Below are 20311 nucleotides of genomic sequence, written 5' to 3' on the forward strand. Positions count from 1 at the left end.
CGAACACTCATCGAGGATTTACTGTATTAGTCACAGCGTGAAAGACGTAATTAAGTGAAGTTCGTGGGACCTACGAGTAGTATTTTATGAGAATATTTTTGAATAACTATGATCTGAAATAATTTCAGAAGAAATGAACTACATCTTTTTGGTAAGAGTGTTTTTTCTAGATTATTCCAAATAGAACATGGTTCTGTGCAGAAATATCTCATTAAATCGTTCCGAGTGTCTCTATTCCCTTCGACTATAAAAATATGTGTTCACGATGAGCTTCTGCACGGTTCGCAGAACCCATAACTCTACCGAAAGGAGAGCGCGCGGTGCCCCTTCCGGTCCTCATTGGAGGCCCCCGGTTTCCCAGAAACTGCTTTGCCTGTTTTCGGGTTGCTTCACGGTTCGAGACACCTCGCCTGATCTCTGAACTATCCCAACAGGAAGTCGGTTTTTCGGATCGAACAGGGAAACGAAAGGGCGAGCGCGCACCACAGAAACGGCGCGAGGAACGAGGTGATTTCGTTGATGAAAAATTTTCGTTGCCGCTTCCGGATCTGCTTGTCCAGGCTGTCCGAGAGCCAACGAATGAGCGAGCACGAGCACTGATGCAGGGGCCCCTGTCATTATTTCCCACAGCCGCCGTATGTTTCTACGGTTCCGCTAGGCTAATCCCGAGACACGAAGAGAGGATGATAGAAAGATAGGGGTAAAGAGAAGGGGAGCGAGACAGAGGGAAGAAGTTAGCGAAGGAGAGGGAGAAAGTAGCCACTGTGAGAGGAAGGAAGGATTCCTCGAGGGGCCCCGCGTACAACCTGTCGTGTCCGCCTTGACAAAACAGCGAAATTGCCTTGGGGGATAACGGCGGCGGCAACCACCGCCAAGAAGAGCAAATTCTTCTTTATCAAATGGAGAAAGAAACTGTCCGACGGTTTCGTGAAACCGCTGATAGGCCGTTTCTCACGAGAGCCGATGGCCAGGTTTGGTCATGCCTCTTGAAGCGAACGAAACATGGATTTCGATGGTAGAACCTCTGTATATTGAATATTTATGGACTTTGCGACGATTCTTGATTGAATCGTTTTAGCTACTACCTTATAGTCCAATCAAATCTTGTTGGCTGAACAAACACTTTCCTAACTTTGGACTATGTTGTGCTGAATTGTTGTCTATACTTCGTCTAACTTTTCAGGATATAGAAAAGTTGACAGTAAAAAATCGATTTTTATATTTTCATCTGGATAGCTTATAGACTTGATAGAGGAATTATCTTCAGTCTTCTGAGGCACTTTGTTGCAATCTTTGTGCACCTCGAATAGTAATGTAATCAAGACGTTATTATGCACATTAAACGGTGTAATGAATTTTTCCAGAAGCGTGAACATGAATCTCAATTAATCGATAAGCAAATCATTATATTTTTATCATCCCACATTAGAATGCAAATTGTTTCTGGAGCAAAGAAAGACAGCAATGTGCATCACCAACCAACGCGGTGGGGGATAGATTAACTCTTTTGATCTCACTCATTCATAGTAACTCTTTACATCCTTTTTGTATATTCACGCATAAATAAATTTGCAATCATGTAAACGATTTAAAAATCTATGTATTTATATAGAGTAAAAAATATTAGACTAGAGTTTAAGACCAGAAGCGGTCTATTGTTCACGGGCCAAAAATGATTAATTCCCTTTAATATCTAACCACTTAGGTGTATACTGTAAGGACTTGATGTGAATTATGCAGGTGAGGCCAGATATGAAAGTTAGGTCGCTGGGGTTCGTAGGTTCGTGGTCGGCATACCGTGGTGCAGCGGCATCCTGCCTTTGTGAGTGTTTTTCTGACTCTCCCTCTCTCTCCACGCTGCCTCCTATCCTCGTAGCTGTTGCGCCTGCACACCTACTCTGGTAACTTCGTATCCAGGTGTGTACACGTTCGCGAAAAATCAATAGACTCGATGTTCAATATGGAGCAAAGATAATCGAGAAACGCCTCGGGCTTAATTCCACAAAACCCCTTCGAGAACGCTCTACACTCGTGTATAGACGCTATCCTTGAAAAAAATCCTCCGAGCACTTTCCGACTGGTGTGTACAGTGGAGGTGTAACAGTTAGAAGATAATTAATACGTGAAGTGCAACGATAGTCAAAGTACTTGATAAAACTGTAAAAAGCTCTATCTTCACACGCCTGTATCTAACAAAAACCAGGAACGAAACTACGGAAAATTCTCAATGAGTGTTCGAAGTCTCCTCGGCCCTGACAAGGGGAGGATCCCCAGGTGTAACTGATTAATGAAGTTTAGTATCGTGTTAGAGCTTTGAAGCCTGAAACCAATCATACCTGTTTATGAAATACTTAACGTTCATCGCCTGGGAGCCTTCGAATACTCATCAAGGATCCACTGTATTTGTCTTTACTTCCTGTAAGGATCAAGAACCAAGTTTTCTCAAGACTAATCCTGACCCTTCTAGGAACGTTCGACGATTCATACTCTGCGAATCGATGTCACTCGCGTGTAAGTTCTCAGGCGATCGTCGAAAAGGTCGGCATTCAATTCCGGAGCTAGGCAGGTGTATCGACCTAGTACGGTTTGCGAGTTAATAATACCAAAGAATCTGGGCCCTCGTTTCGCTGTCGTTGCTCACGTCGCTGCGGCGTGGAGGGACGAAGGGTTCGGTAAATGAAAGAAACTTTTAATCCGTGGCCGCGAGCGTCGCTATCGATCCCACGTCGTTTATCGTGGTCGCCGTTCCGGTGGTAGTCGGGGCACGGTAGAAGTTTGCGATTTAAATTACCGGGATAGGTTCGCGCGCTCGCTTACGGGCTGTACAGTCCCGGTGATGGCGATACTCCTTGATTGTTCGACGTAATCAGGGTCCGGAGAACCGTCGACGTCATCCCCTATCGTTGACATCGTCGTGTGTCCAGGAAGTATAGTCTGGAAGTATAGTTCAGCCAACGGAAAGACACGTTACCAATGAGACAGCTGTTTTTTTTTTTCGACGTTTCTGTCACGGAAGTGACGGGACTATAGCGTGCAATCCGTACATTCGACGAAGTTCAAGTGACTGTTCCGTGACGTTGAGACTGCTATTATCCACTATCAACGCCTTGATTTTTCCTACCTTCGTACGTTACGTGTCCAAAGAACACGGATACACGGCGGAGGATTCATTCGAAATTCAGTAGGGCCCGAGATTACGGATCTACAGGGTGATACGAAAAAAGGGTTCGTAACTTCTGGGGTAGATAGTCATTTGGCAAGTACCGTCTACCTCAGGAGCTGTAAACCCTTTCTCGTTGCACTCTGTAAATACATATATAGGCTTACCGAACTTCTTGGTGTCTTGCGTTTCTTTTCGACGGTCCCATGAAAGCGACACCGGAAAGTTATTCAAAATTAAACGTTCTACCGCGGCTAGACGTTTTTGCACGCGACCATTACCTGGTCCGGTGTTGTAACGACGAAATTAACGATCCGTGAGACCGATCCAGCGATCTCGATCCCTGCCTTAAACGCTGTATTACGGTTCTCCCCCTCCATTTTTTTTTCACGGTTTTCATTTTCACGCGGTGTGATTCCCCGTGACATTATTGTCAACGATTATTAACGGTACGGTTGTTTAACGGCACGGAATGGTGTACTGTTTAATTGAATTTGCGTGGCTCAGTGACATAAATACGGAACATTTTATCGTGGATTCAGGTAAACCTGTGTGGTCACCGTTGCTCGACACATCTGATTCGATGAAAAAGGAAACATGATGGTTGTATAATTTACAATATTTAGACTACCGTGGATCGTGTACGTACAAATTAGACGTACGTGTTCCAGTATTAAGGTCTGGTTGTACACCACTCGAGGGGTAATACGATAGCGGGCCGATTTACAAAGAGGATCGATCGACAAAGGGCATCTGATAGGCTCCGTTGGGATTTTGCTTTGAATGGATCAGAGGTCCGCTCGTGGTGTGCTTTACACGCTCCCAAACGCGAAGTGGTATGATACTCGGGGTGTAAGCCTGTGAAACCTTAAGCCTGACTTACACGCGACGCTTCACTGCCATATTAACCGGTCGAATCGAATTTTGAAATTGCGACAATTTCGAAGAAATATCTCTTAAAAACCTCAATTTGTCAACCCTGAACATTATTAACCCTCGTCCGTCCCTTGTGTCAATTTTAAACAGTTTCCTCCTAAGAAATGACGTTATTCTGTGATGTGTAGGTAAATTTAGCCGAGGCTTCGTGATTTTTACTTCAAAGAATTTGCAAATTTAACTATTTATCACATCATTGTATTAATTTTTACCACTGGGTCAATTTGACACCGAGGGACAATTTACGTTGGTAAAGTAAGAGGGTTAAAAAATAAACGCCATTATTAGGGATAAAGAATTACAAACACCTAACATGGTTCATTGCTAAAAGAAGAATGATTTTTTCCGCGTGTGAGGCCGGCTTAACGCGCCGCTGTCCGATCCTACGGTTTTGGAGGAAGAGTACAGAACGCAAAGGGCTCGGAGCAAAGACGAGACGGTGGGCGGGGCGCTTCTCGGGCTCCAAGGCGATCCACTCCGACCTCTACCTTCTTACTTAGAGAGATAGTAGGCGCGCATCAACGCGTTACATCTTTCATGAAACGGCAAATGAAAGTTAGAGATTGCAGAAAAAACCGCGTGGCCTAGCGAACTTGCTCGCGCACGGCCGTTCGTCCCCCAGGAACAAACGCAGCGAACGGCAGCTGCTTGAGATACCATCTCCGGGACCGAAGATCCCCGATTCCGACAGCGCATTAAAAATCACTCTTTTTTACGGACTTCCAGTTATAATAACCTGCCCAAAATGAGCATTGCCTTGGAACATAGGTGGAGTCCACCGGTTGGGGAGTAATTACGGGCTCGTCCAAGTCACAGTCAGAGCTCGTCAAGTGTCACTCACGGGAGAAATGACTGGGACCGATCAAGAGATACCGGGGAATTTTATTATAAAATTTGTACTTCTGGGAGGATGTACTTTTAATGCCATGGGACCTACATTGGGTTTAACAGAAATTGAAAATTACGTAATACATTCTCTGATGGTTCGAAGGAAATGGCTCAGAAACTTTTGCTGCAATTCAGTTGCTAGATTCATTAGGACATAAGCGTAAATGGAGTGAACAAGTAAAGTATTCAACTACTTTGCATATATTCACATAACACCGTAATTAATCTTTGAATCTGTATATTAGAATCATTTCCGAAAATGCTAAGGACACTCTGTCTATCGAATATAATAGAAAATTTCATCAAGGGGCCCAAAAATGGTTTTATTCCGGTAGATCAACTCCCTATCTTTAAAACAGATGTTCTTAACTTTTCTACTAGGAATTCTAGAACCATAGTGTTAATGATGGTAATTCATTCGCCGTTTTTTATCAGAATTAGTTAATAATTCAGAAGTCGAAGTCGAGACGTTTAGATTCCAAAGTGGATGACAAATGCATCGAGCGGCGCATTCAAGCGTCACCGGGTCCGGGCATCGATTATTCATTCGCTACATTGTAAAAATCGAACAGATCGCGGATCGAGCCGAGGCAAAGACACGTGGGGGCTCGTTCAGCCGCCGCTGAAGCCGAACGGGTAACCGAACGACCGCTTCATTTTGTATTCAGGCTGCGCATGCGCCAGTTGTCACCGCTGACACATCGTTCGTCAATCCGTTTCTGCACACAAAGCTGCGGAAGAATAAAAAGATCGAGGCGGCGTGGATGCACCCCGAGGGAACGACTCAATCGGCATCGATCGTTCGATCCACGTCTTCTTCTTGCCATCCACCCTCGTGAATCCTCTGGGTTCCACGAGAAATTTCCCCTAATGATCATTTCCCCCGTGGTTTACTTTACGAAATACTCCGAATCATCGATTATACTCTATCTTTCAAGAATAAATTAGGATCGATTTTTGAGTCCTTCCTTCTTTTAGGTAGCAATGAAAGTTAGGTATTTGAGGCTAATGAAACTGTCACATGAACATTCCTCATATACGATTAACAACTCGATGAAAACAACATCTCTCCACAGACTAATTGCACGAATAAACTTTTCTGAGACTTATAGTGCTCTATACTGTGCAAAGATCAATGTTCTATACATATACAAAAGCCTCAGGCGCTCTATGTCGAAACTTGGAGCATAGGATTCGATGCCATGAAATATGGCAAGGAAGTCGTGAATTAAGTGAACGTGTTCTGATCGTAATGAGACGCATTAGATAGTCAGTGAACTTAACTCACGCTTTGTTATGCTCCCCGGAACGGCAGAAAAACCGAGTAAAAAAGCGAATGAAGACGTTCGTACCCGACGTGATCTGACGATCTACCCGCAGATGCAGGATCTTGCCCTAGCAATTTCCCCCTTTTTTTTCGAACAGTAGTATCGCATGTTCCCCGTGGGTATCGCGGCGTTTTTTTCGTTCAATTAACGTCATTTCGTGCGGAAGAGAGAGGAGGCCGATGAGTCTATCGGGGATCGGTGGAACACGTTGAATGGAAACGAATAAATTCCCGGGGTGATGCGAATCGAGAGACACGCGCTGGGACGGTCTCCGGCTCCGTGGCTTCCTCCGGTATTCGACTTAATTTATTTCTTTACCGCGGCGACGACGAAAGAAAACGGAATGCCTAGCCTGATAAATTGAATCGATATAGCTTGTCAATCAAGGTCGTGCCTCGCCTCACGGAAATTCTCACAGTGTAGGAATAAACGTCACGTAACCCTGGATTACATAATGCCACGCACCTGCCCGTTTTGCCCGACTGATTGGACAGAGACAGCTGCAATTGCAAATATTTTTCCGTGAATAAAGGAAAAAAAATATATGCGCCCTATTAAAGAGTGAACATCTTTATTACAGCTTGCGGTACGCTATTAACGCGACACGGCTATGTTAGCCACTTATACGATACCGTCGATGTGGATCCAATAAGATGACTATCTTTGGGATCTGGTATCGAGTGATATTAATTCGATAGGGGCGTGCATGAGGCTTGTTAACGTTCCTGAAACTATTAAAACGAACAGCCAATCCATAGAAAGTCTCTGGGAAGAAATGAATCCAACATTGTCTAACAATTACAGCGCCAATAATAGTAATGAAGACATTCAAGAAATTGTCAAGTTACTATAGAACTCCGCCTAATTTACAACTTAAACCTTCGACTTTGGTTGCAAATACTGTATCCCATAGTCACTGTTTCGTGAAAGGTCACGACTGTCAGGATTCTCAAGACTCCCATCAGCTTCAACATCAGACTTGATATACCTAGCGACCATCAGGCCACTGTCATCCACCAAATCGTCCACGAAAACTATTCTTTCCAGTATCCCTCATAGGGTACGCACCTAAGGAGGTCCATACCTTCCCAACGAAGCCCAGGGAACACGAGAATTGTAAAACGAGGCCGAGCCCGGGAGCAATGCCGCAACTATGCGGTGTACATAGGGTCCCCGAAAGGTGGAGAGAGAGAATCGAGAGCCCCGGGGATCAGGCCGAGTCGACACGGCGCGGGAAAGAGGAGAAGAGAAACGAAGCGAACGAAGAAGGACGGGAGACACGAAGGGAGCCGCCATGAAACAAACGAATACCGAAAGGGCTGACCGGGAGAGCTGTGTAAGGCTGTCGCGGTGCGCAAGGGCAGGGAGGAAGGAGGACGGGAAGAAGAAGAAGAAGAAGGCGACGGTAAGAAACCGAGAAAGCAAAAGCGCGGGGACGGTGCCACTTCAAACGACCCGCGCATACGTCCTCCCTCCACCCATCGGCGGTGGTTGCGGTCCAGGTGGAGGGAGGAAGACGCTACGGGAAGAAAGAAGGACGGAAGAACGAACGAACTGTAGGGAAGGGGCACCCAGGACGGACTACTCTGGATTCCTATAATTGTTCATTTTTGCAAATTCCCGGGTTTTTGCCCGTGGCAGAGTTCGGTAACCCCAATGGAACCACTTCGTGGCTTGGCCCCGCGTCTCCGTTGTCACTCTGGAGCTACCACCGGAGTGGTCTGCTATTCCATCGTTCTATTTCTGCAATACGGGTTTCAGAGATCATTCGTGATCTATGAAGTGATATGAGCTTCATTTTAATAGTTCACTTATGGTAGTTTGAAGTGTTCTAGTCCGATGAAGACACCGGAAACCGAGAGGCTATCTCGAAGTGAAATCTTCAGCACTTTGAATCGCTTTGCAAGTATTCACCTTTCTTGGGATTCGTGATGGGTGATATTATATAGGTACTCTAACATTATTTGAACGTTTTAAAGTGTCTTAGTACACTTCGGTACAGTTGCAAAATTGCACTGTACAAACGGTGCCCACAATATTTCCATATAGTCTCGACCGGAATCAAAATTTAAAAAAATTTATCAATCATTACTGCAACATGCATGTAATAATAAATGAAGGCCAGGAATCTTTTTTACCACATCTTCTTAGCTTTCTTTAAAAGAAATTCGCAATTGTCACTTTTTTTCCATTCGCTAAAGGGGAAAGGGGCCTTAAGTAGTAGAAAGTTCTCATGAGCTCCAATCTTGACACCTATTGCAATCGATAATCGCCACGTTTCCAGCGTTGCATGTGCAACAAGACAGAAGAGTCCTCATCATCCAGGGGTCACGAGGTGTACCCCAAGAGACAGGGTTTCTTCATAATTTGACCGTCAGAACTTCCCCAGGATATTCCCACCGGAGTCCTCTACCCTCCACCGTCTGCCCCCTATTCCCCAAGATTCCTTCTAGCCTGTTTCTTACCGTTTTACGCTGTTCCAAGAAGTCGTAGAATGGTCATACTCTCGTCCAGCCTGGTACCTACTCGTCGGCTTGCGTGCGAATCGCGAGAGTTTTCGAACTGGGACGCCTCGTTACTGGATCGCAAAACGCGGCAACGACTACTGGCGAGAGAAAGATCCGTTCCTCTTTGTCTGGCTTTGAGAGCGAGGAGAGTCGTCCGGTTTCGCGGAATCCGTTCGGTAGGAGTGGTAGAATTGGTAGCCGAGACGTAGCCGAGGTTCGGACGCATCGTAGGTCGCGGAGCTTCGGGGTAGAAAGAAATCCTGGTAAATTATAGCTTTGCGAGTCACGAAATCCGGTCCCCCCACTAGCGCGCTTTCTTCCGTTGGTGTCTCTTCGGTTCCTTGCGTGGAACCGCGGCAAATTAACGTTATCCCACTTACGGCGCCGGGTTATTTACGGAACGGGCAATTTACACAATTTTGTTTCGCCTCGATAATATTATCGCTAAACCTCCCATCATTTTATTCGTCTTTTTCGAGACCGGAGGAATTTGATTCTTAGTGAGATGACAACAGAGAGTGGTTGTAATCTAAGTCATAATCTGGTGTCAATTTTATACAATGTCTTGTTAAAGACAAGTATGGTTAGTTTCATTTCTTAATTGGGACCAGGAGGAAGCTACCTCGAACATGACAGCCGTTCACGTCACTTAACTTTTCCACGAATCCTCAGGATGTCTCCGACATGCTAGTTCCACAATGAACTGTCTTCATGCACCGTGATACATAGTATATCTTTCTGTGGATTCTTTCCTTATTTTCGAAGACTTCAATTTCATAAACGTGACGGTACACGAACTGGAGGTCACCTTTTCCCGAGGACGCAACCTAGCTAATTCTGGGTGTTCCCTGTTCCTCGAATTCTCATCGGATCCTTTCCTCGCGTTGTTGGTTGCGCGACTGCCACGGGAACCAGAGGGCTCTCGGATTTACCGGCGAAATGTTGGATTTATTAGATCGAGATACGCGTGGGCGTGCCTGGACGTGGCTCCCCTACCTCCTCTGCACCCCCGTGTGGTTCGACCTTACCGTTAGCTACGTGCACGGGGACGTCTCGTCCTCATCGCGGTTGCAGCCTAAACTCAGCCTAGACGAAAGGGATCTCTTGGCCAGCGCCGCGTCTCACGCACACGTTAACGTGCTCGGAGGATCGATGATAGAGGACCAAAGAGAGAGCGTATAGACGCGGCGTTGATGAAACCAAAGGAACGGTATACCGTCCGGAACGTTGCGCGTCGTTCTAGGAATCGAGGGAGGACGATGGGTATCGTGAATTCGATCGTCGGGCGCCGAACGATGATTTACGGGACGAGAGGGGCGAGAAGGAGACGCGGGAACGACGGAAGAAGACGCGAAGAGGAAGAAAAAGATCCCATGTAGAGAAACCCACGGGTAGAAAGGAGTAGAGAAGAGAACATCACATTGAAGTTACCGCGTGGTGTATACCTTCTACAATCGTGGGAATCCGTGATTCATCCCCCATAGGATTGCTAGAGGATTCTCTCACTGACCAGGATCCGATAGAGCCAAGAACGTTGCCGGATTGCGTGTCGTTAACGCGAGGCCGAGCGCTAACGAGATGCGTAATACGGCCGAAGCAATCGAGCGGAAGTCCCCGGCCGTGGCGAACCACTTCGGCCAGGGAAAGTCCGTAGCGCAGGGTAGCACGGTAGGAAGAGAACGTCCGAGACCTAACTACGACCTATCTAAAGACCGCGATTCACTAGCGCGCGCACATACACATAGACACACGGTTACACGTTGGAGAGGAAGCCTTTCCTTTACCTCCTGGCGGCAAGCAACGCCGCTCTGCAACTCGCCGGGTTATTTACAGCTTCTTGGCATGGAGGTGAGCTCTCTCGCGGGGGCCCCTCTGCCACTGCCAAGCAAGAAGGAAGTAAGGATGATTTATATCCGCTGCTACCAGTCCTGCTCCCAACCCCGCGATAATACCAATCATTATCATCGCTTAATAACAGGCATTACTGCCAACATTGAAATAATGTGTGTGTGTGTGTGTGTGTGTGTACCCTAACCTGGCTGAGCCATGGCTGACCCATTCCTTGCCATAAGGTGGTGTACTCTAGCTATCCTTTGCACTCTTATGTATTCATCGCTACCACTCGTTCGAATCACCACCACCTTTCTTCCGCACCCTACCACTCCTCCACCCATCCCTTTCTCTATGCCTGTCAGAACTATATGGCGAGCCAGACCCAGGGATCATCCTTGATATCGTAGACTCTCTTTCTCCTCTTGCCCATAAACTTGGTCAGGTGCAAGCGCGCGCCACAAACGAAACGCATTGCGCCGCCGGTGATCTTCCTGAAAGATCTTCCCGAAGAAGGCGGGGAGACGGGAAGAAGGAGGGTTTCGTTCTACCCGAGCTCGGTGCAGGGATTCCTCGCACGAGGGAGGAACGAGGAGGGCGCGCTTCTGCCCGGTCGAAACCCCTCGAGCCTGTTTTGCGCGAATTCTTCTCGACTCCGCCGTGGTTCTCCAGCCGAGGGACCCTAACGTGCACGCTCGGTTCGCCGCGACCGGATTTTTCTTTGTTGCTCGGAACGGTTCACTCGAAAAAGCGCAACGACGTTCACGGGATCCACTGACTTCACTAATTTCATCCGAGGCTTGATACTGATGGTGTTATTTCGAAAATTAGGCAAATTATCAGATGGAGTCGAATTGATAATATTTTGCTAATTTCCTAGGATATCTATTTTATTTTTTTTACTTTGTCTTTATTGAACGTTTCTCCTCTTGTTAGCGAGGATGTGCAATTATCATTTCACATCAGACAAAAAGAAATTATTCCTAGTTAACTTTATTACAGACTCCTCTTGATTATTGTGCCGAACTCGGGTCCGCGCCGGGACAATAATCGTGTAGGATTTTTGATCAAAAAGTATGCACTTGACACGGTTCCACCTCCACCCCCCAGTGATGGGGATAATAACTGGACAATAATCGTGTAGAACAAGCCAGACGATAATCGAGGAGTCTGTAATACCGATTTCGTTTATTTCAATCAATTTTCAAATAATGATTGGACAACTGAGAACCAACCTGACTTCCCAATAGCATTCTTAATGTAGTTTACAAACATCAATCTGAATCCAATTAGCACCAGTCAGACCATAAAAATCGATATTTACATAAACATCCATAGTCCAAGGAATCATGCCACTCGATCAAGATATCGCGTAGAAAGATGCCCCAAGGTTTTCCACACGGGAGAAAGGAGAAAGAACAGAAAAAGGAAGACCCAGACAGCTCGTTTTTCCTCTATCGAACGATGATGTGTCCCCCCGTTCTCGCGGGGATCTCTTTCTCTCTGTGTGTATGGCTTGGGCTCTTGAAGAAGCAAGAGAGGAGGCCGATAATTATTTTCACGCAGCGGCTCGTGCATGTACGTGCATCCAAAGAGCTTGGCGTGCCTCCCGGGACCTCCCACAGTGCCTCAAATACCAATAATTACCGGCAGACGAGTTCGATGTTTGCAGAAACACCGGGGCCGCGCCGCGATTCCTCGCGCACAACGACGCGAAAACACCGCCACCGTGTCGGAGGAATCAGGGGGGCGCCACGTCGAACCGGAGAGAGATCAGATGTGGATGGCGGGAGAGCAGGAGGGGAAGAAGGGGAGGGGTGCTTTTTTTATTGGTTCTCACGTGGCGTGTACTCGATGATTTCTCCGAGTCGATCCGCGTCTCCGAAGGCTCCTTTTTGCGCGATATTCACGAGGCCGCCCGAACAACCCCGGAGGATCTGTTCTTGGAAATGTCGTAACGAGAGGTGAAACACACGGCTCGAGTGATTCTTACGTGTCCCCGTGAAATTGAAATAATTGTCCACGCATGATTATCCTTATTGTTAACATCGTCACGATCTGTATTTTCTGGCATATATTTGGATCTCTTCAGGGCACTTCGGCGTGTAGTGCCACTCCGTTTATCGTCTTCACGTTCTGTGTTGACAGAATTTTTATGGTGAAGGGGATAGGCAAATGGATTTGCGAAAATACGGAGTAAGTCAGAATTTGTAAGGCAACGGGAAGTGATTGCTAAACTGTGCATTGTATGCATTTATAGGGCTCTATGGAACACGATAAAAGAGGAAACTTTCGTCAGATGAGACGTGTTTAATATTTTATTATTAACCCAATAAAATACTTTCGAGATTCTTACTCTAGTCTTTACGAAATTACTTCAAGAAACGACATTATGAATGTGTGCGGTTTAGTAATTGTGATAAGTAGAAATGGTAAACCATGAACAGACACATTATTCGACACCTATTACGTTGAACCGTTCACAGGCCAAAGTGACTAGCTCTATTATTTGAATTTCTTCAAACTTCAGTTCCAAAGCACTCGATTAGCATTCAATTTTTTCTACTTAAAATAAATTCTGAATATAAATTGTATGAAGTTAATTACATCGGCAAATGAACGGCTCAATACATATGCGTATCTAACAAATTCTATGTTGCATCACTAATTCGTCCTCGCATAATAAAGTTTCCTGAATTATCATCATTTCCGAGGAAAGTGTTTCTAAAAGTAATTATTTCAATTAACGAACAAATGTTTGAAGGAGCGAATAACGACGATTTTTCAAAACAAATGTTCAACCGCCCACTGCTGTCTGAAACCGCCAATTACGCGTTCTCCGTGACGATAAGAACATTTAAATTGAATGTCGTGTTGCGTTTGCTCAATTTCGAGGCAACGAGCGACGTCACGAACCCCTAGACCTCCGAGACAGGCGAAACCGCAGAATCCATAACATTGATGATCGAATAATTCTCCGTTCCAGACACGATCTCTAGTCCCGGCCATTTATTTAACCCGATTTCAATAATTGCTCGCAATCTACCGCGTCGATTATAAAAACGTCCGTTGCGGTCGCGAAGTTGGACGCAACGCGAAAGGGTAAAGACTGATAAAAAAAATGGTGGTTTTGATGGGGGAAAGAAGTGACCCATTATTTCAAGGATACACGAAGGAATGAAAATCGTGTAATGTTTTTAGATGCCTTATCCTTCGATGAATTGAGTGCTATTAATTAATATCGTATTTTTCATCGCGAGGAACGTAGCCAATGCGTACACAACATAATTCCGTCAAGCGTCTATGACACGCGTGAAGTGGCAGGCGAGAAACAGTGTTACCGATTGCAAGTTTCGTAGCGTGCAGAAAAACTAGTATTACTGGATTCACGTTTTCCTTTCCTTTTTTTTATCGTAGAACGGTTAAATGCGTTTCCGGAGCGATCGCAAAAAATGGCGACCGAACGCGTCAAATATTAACGAGGACATCGAACGAAAGTGGCTGATAACGCGTGTGAAACTCGCGGGTCGAGGCTGCAAGGTGATCGATGCAAAATGTAGTTTCCATCGAGACCATTCTACGCATTACAAAACTGGATATATTTTATCGCGATAAAGATTTTCCCTGAATTGAAGTACTAGTCGAATGGTAAATGTTATATTTCATACCGAATGAAAAATGTTTTTTGTCGTTTTAGTACCTAAGTGCCTCTGTGTCAAGGCTGACGGAAACAAAATCGTGGTTAAAAATAATGTCGCTACTGTCCCGACAAAATATTCATGTCGAACGTTGATCGAGCACGAGCGTGGCTGTATCTAGGTGAAGGAAAGTACACACTGAACCCGAAGACGTATGATTACAGCGACAACGCAGCCCATTAGACAACGGAAACATCAATCCTACGGCGCGTTGCATCGTGCACGACAACTCTCGTCGAATCTGAGGGAAAGTTTTATCTTCGCGTCATCGGACATCTTGCAACGGAACATCCTCGATCGGAAGACTGGAATTCCATTTTTTTTTAAATAAACGGCGTAATCTAGAATCTACAACGGAGAATTATCGTACTCATACCGAGTCAGAAAGCGTGGAAGTTTTAAGGACATTGTGATGAATCCAGGATAACTTCATTTGTTAAGGACATCTTTTTTTTCAGAATACTTTGCACCCTCTGAAAAACTGGATCGAAACGACATAATTCCCTATTCCTTGAGAAAGATTTTAATATTGACAAATTTCTTAGGTTAAACGGATAAAATAAGTTTCGAAAATCAGCCCCGATTAAACAAATCCTCACGATTTCTTCCAATAAGAATTACTGGATCATCCCTTAACAAGGATCAAGGGACATCAAGAATGACCGTACACGACCCTCCACGAAACAATCAAGATATTTATGTCAAAGGGTTAACGAGTCAAGCGAGCATGACTCGGTCCCTATAAATTTGAATTAAACAATATCATGCAAGATTTACGAGTGTATCGCGAACGTACGAAAATACACAAGGACGGTCGCGCGTGGGCGATCACGAACGTCCACGGGATAATAAGCCGTGGCGTGGCTCGCGTGTCTCGAAAACTTTCCCCATTTGTAGCCGTTGGACAGATACGAGCCGATAGGCGACACGTCGGTCGAACTTCTATTAGTTTTATTGCCCGTGTCGATAATACCGCCGCCCGAGAGAATATCAATCCAATACACGCGCAGAGACTAGGGCCTAAGCTGACCACTGGTTGGACACATCCCTATCTTGACACGCACGAACCAGGTGAACGCGTCGATGAGATAACAGTACGATAAAGCTGGTTCAATGCCGGTTAGTTGGCTGTAGACTGGGACGAAGAGAAAGATAGACAAAGTGCCCGGGGAGAAAGGAGGAAGGAGAAAAAGAACTAGCTAATCGGTCTACTTCGAAGTCCATGGAAGGCTATTTCGTATCGAGTGCACTTTGGTATACCACTTTGTAGTAAATCGTCCAGACACTTGGATTATTGAACGTCTTCTGGCTCTTTGTAGCCGATAAAAGCTTCGGTGACTTGGACGTACGATACTTTCTCGTTAGTAACTTCACTAGGTACCCATCTTATAAGCCTTCTCGCAATCTTATGACGATCATCTAGCATTGTCGAAGCAGTCGGTTAAACGCTCATAGCCGTTACTCGTGGCGATATGAAGAAAACACTGTTGCCTGAAACAATGCGAATGACATTCCCCTGGCACACCACTTTCACGCGCGGCGCGGTCGCCTAGCCCAGCCCCGCGAGCGGCGTTCTCCAAATGATTCATACACCGTCCACCGGAATCATCAATTATATTCGAGCCATTGTTCCGTGACTGGCGGAGACCGGGCCCCCCTTTATCTAATGGCATCTAACCTACAAAACTGTACGCCTCTGGCTTGGATCTGATAAGATTTCCAGGGGAGGCGATCGCGGAGGATAAGGATAAAAATTGACACCCTGGATTCTCAGCACCCTCTCGAAACCGAGAGTCTTCGAGGGAAGGATGATCTTCCGATCGAGGTGATTCAGCATTAATTATCCAATCTCAAGGGGGCCCCCTGATAGCGGTTGTAGAAGCCGCGACCGAGTGTATCACCGGCGGCGGCATGTGCGCGCCCAAGACGCCAGTGATAGGCAGATAAATGGACGCAGATAAATGAGCGGAAAGCGGCTGGAAAGGTGGAGATACGGGGCGGAGGGACATGTAGGTATACATATACGCACGGTTGTTTCTCGACGTCTGCCACCGCGGTTTCGCAAGTGATCCGGTGTTACGTAGCGGCCGGCCGGATAAAAAGGGGAAAAAGACAGCGCGAGTAGGACGATTTTTTGCGAACCGTTTTCTTTTTTACGCCTGGTCCCCGTATCAACTCTGCCGCGGTTTCATATGAGAGAGTTTTGTCGGTCTTGAAATTGTTCATCGACGTTGAGACGCAATGGTTCGGTCATCAATGAATCCTGAACGAAGTTGTATGTGAGAACACTTGGAGAATTATTGACTACTGTAGAAATAGGTTTTGTATACTGTTATTAGGCAGTTAGCTTAGGCAAAGTATACACTTGGAAGACTGTATAGTACAGTAAATCGTCGATCAGTGTCCAAAGGCTCCTCGGTACTGACAGAAGAGGTCCTCAGGTGTAACGCTGACTTTTTAATGAGGTCTGGTACAGTGATAGAGCGTGGAATTCTGAAGCCAATGATATTTGTTTCAGCCGTGTACGGCTATTAGTTAATGAAATATTTAATGTTAAGTGCCGAGAAGGCTTTGGACAATAATCGAAGATTCACTGTACAACTATAAAATTCATGGAGTTCTAAGTGGAGTACGCATTGAAAGTATTGTCCTCTGATCTAATACCTCGTGTTAACGCAATTCACAGTCGAGGTCTCCATTGACGTCAAGGCAACGGTTGAAGAGGCACGAACCGGCCGAAACATTGTCTTCGGGAATAGTTTTCGCGTTTTTATCGAGACATCTTCCTTGGTCTTTGAAACGCGAGTAATAAGTAGCTCGTATCACGCAGGAATCGCGATCAAGGTCCCGGACGATGAGGCACGCGATAGATCGTGCTCGATTCACGGAAAACCAAGCGCGTCGTCATCGTGAAAACGCCGGCGCGGCGTAGATTAACGCGTAGATAACTATCATCCATGCATGAGTGCGTGTAGAAACGAGCGTGCTCGCGTTTCCGTGTATCGTGATACTGGTGCGTGAACAGTGAAGACTCGGATGGGGGATGAAAAAGGAAAATTGTGACGGAGAAGCAGCTTGGACCCCCCCTAAAGTCGCAGACATCAGTATGCGGATAAACACGGAGCGAAAGGCGTCGTTGGTGGATCGATCGTACGGTACGTCGTCTTTCGAGTGACAGTATTATCTTATTCCCGGGGCGTGGGAGTTGACTGATCGATGCGACAGGCTAAGGGGGTAGTTCGATCGTGTTCCTTGGCTGGGGGATACGTGAGATAGCCTGACCCGCGTTCTTCTTCTGGTCTCAATAATAAATAACCAAGAGATCCTCGAGGGTTGTCTTTCGTTTCAGGGACGAGATTCCCGCGGTACGACTGACGTCGATAGAGTGTATCCCCTTGGCCCCCCAATGGCTGCCCGAAAAATTCGAGGATTTCGAATTCACTTCGCGTGCAGCTTCCCTTCTGGTGCGCGACTTTCGAATCTCGTTTCGACGCGTTGGCATTCCCGGGGCCAATGAGGAGAGATCGGCCACGTTGGTCGAGCGAAGACGAAGAAAAAGGAACCACCACGCCCAAGGTACGTGGCAGGAACGCAGAGAGACGGAGCGGTGTTGGTACCTATGTAGCCGAGGCGTCTATGTGTCTATCCACCGGTGTACATGTACACGGTCGTCCAAGACGGTGTGCACTTCGCGTGTACAAGTACGCCCTGTCTTTCTTGCCAATCGCGATTTCTCTCTCTCTCTCTCTGTGTTTCTCTCTCTCTCTTTCCCAAAGAAAAAGAGATGCGTGGTCTCACTTCCCTCGATCCTCTCCTGGCTCTCCTTCCCTCGCTTTCTCTCGTCTTTCCCTCCCCCTCTATCAGTCTATCTCGCTCGTTGTTAGCGATCTCTCGTTCCCTTCCTTCCTTTCCTCGTCTTCGTCGTTTTCCACGGCTGCAAACACAGAGAGAGAAGGAGGGAAACCGTGCCCTGGTGAGAGCGAAACGGGAGGAAGGAGGAGACCAAGGGAAGATGGAAGAGTCTGAAGGCTCGAGGCGCCATGTTGCTGGCGATGACAAGAAACCCGATGCGACGGTAGCCGGGCCAACAGTGCAGGCACAGGCGCTTGCTCGAACGACTTGATTGGCCGATTACAGATTATGCACGGTGCACCCTGCTGCGACCGAACGGCCGCGAGCTTCACCCGCCGCGCGACTCGCCGCGCTACCAGAGCCTTTGCTCGTCGGGAAAAAAGAGTACCATGGGAGCCTGAGATGGTGGTCCCTGAGCTTCCTAGGGGGGAAACTACGATTGATTCTCCGAGGACTTGAACCGAGAAGTTAGCTTCGAGTATTTATTATGAAAACGTGGATTCTGTCGTTTGCTTATGACGGTACTTTTTGCCATTCTAGGAAATAGCTTCTCCATAACTTTTATATAGAATTGTTCGAGCACAGAGTTTCCCTATTTGCTAAAAATGCTCCTAGCAAGTCCTCTAGAAATATGTCGCAAGTATACCTTGCCCTATGATTTTCTTGACGTCTGCAGTCTCCAGGATTACTTTGTCGTCAATAGTTCTCCAGAAACAAAAGGAATTCTTGTACTTATCGCAATTGTACATTTACTCTATAAGTTAGAAATTAATATCAGCAAACTAGTATTTCACTTTGACTCAAAGAAAACGAATAATATTTACGTTTGTTGAATCCATTTTGATATCGTCACCAGTAGTCTGACTCGATGTTATAAGGCAAGGGGTGAACTAGGTTCTCCTAAAAGTCCTCAAGAGATCAATAATTTCAGATCCTATCAGTCTATTTAATCTTATTCAGCTCTCGATGGACGCTGGAAGATAACGAAAGAATGCGGAAGATTGGCTTAGCAGCGCGAGACCCCTGCCCCAAACATGTCAAAAGGCTAAAGACTTTTTTTATAGGTACGCGCGCCGTGATACACAACTGCGTATCGCGTAATCACGGGGTAACTGGCTGTCGTAGCTCGTTGATGTCGTCGCAGGGGGTCCCGGACCGGATAATTTCATTAGCCTGAGCACCGCGGGAGTTATTCCCCTCTCTCTGACCCAACGAGGGAATCGAGCGCGACGCAGCCTGATGAGTAATCGCGACACTGCGTCAGGTTGTTTGGAAAATAACGATGCACCTTCTGTCGTCACTTTCGAGAGGAATACGTCTATTATCATTGTTAGATCTGCATATCATTTTCGCGAAATATTAATGAAATAATAACAAAGATCAATGTATTCGGAATATCTTCGTAACTTCTTGGACAACAGGGATGAATACTGTTAACTCTTTAGGGTTAGGTGAGTTAAAAACTGTCCCACCTTTTGCTTAGCTTTTTATGCATGGTTGGATATATTTTAACCCACCTCGAAAAGTTGAAATTACTCATAGTCATACAGTTCAATATTTTATTTTTATATAATTTCTTTTATATTAAAAAAAATTCTGTGCAATTAGGGTTTTTATTTTCTTTAAAAAGGTGATGAAGATTTTGTACTTTATGAATCGGATTCACTGTATCAAACTGGATTATCTCGCGGTACAAAGGAGCTACTGACACCGTATAAATATTCTTCATCGAACTCGGAGCTTTAGAATTTTCAACAACTCGTCAACAGCGAATAATTGAACGAAACACCCCGAACGGTTAATTGGCCCGGATAATCCGGATCCCAGGTCTCCCGATAAATCGGCAATGTACGTAGAACCGCGTGGTGGTTCGCTCCAATTAGCTTCGAGCCGCGATTAGGGTCTAATAAATCGTTAATTGGAAACCGTGGGACTATCCGCGAGAAATTCATGGCCCCCTGGAGAAGGCTACCGCCAATTAGCTTTTGACCACGAGTTCCCCCGCCCGTTCTAATAAATCGTTAATTGGAAACCAGCCACGGATAATTAGCGGAAAGTCTTTCCGATGTCCTGCGCGAAAAGCTGAAAAACCCCGACGACGATGGCGACGGT

At 46.1% G+C, this 20311-nt stretch overlaps 1 protein-coding gene across 1 annotated transcript in view; it reads right to left on the bottom strand.

Annotated features, from left to right (window-relative positions):
* LOC107192787 (homeotic protein distal-less-like) overlaps positions 1 to 20311 on the bottom strand; it is a 78263-nt gene that overhangs the window by 47530 nt on the left and 10422 nt on the right.

This window comes from Dufourea novaeangliae, unplaced genomic scaffold, assembly GCF_001272555.1.
Source record: "Dufourea novaeangliae isolate 0120121106 unplaced genomic scaffold, ASM127255v1 scaffold412, whole genome shotgun sequence".
Taxonomy (NCBI): domain Eukaryota; kingdom Metazoa; phylum Arthropoda; class Insecta; order Hymenoptera; family Halictidae; genus Dufourea; species Dufourea novaeangliae.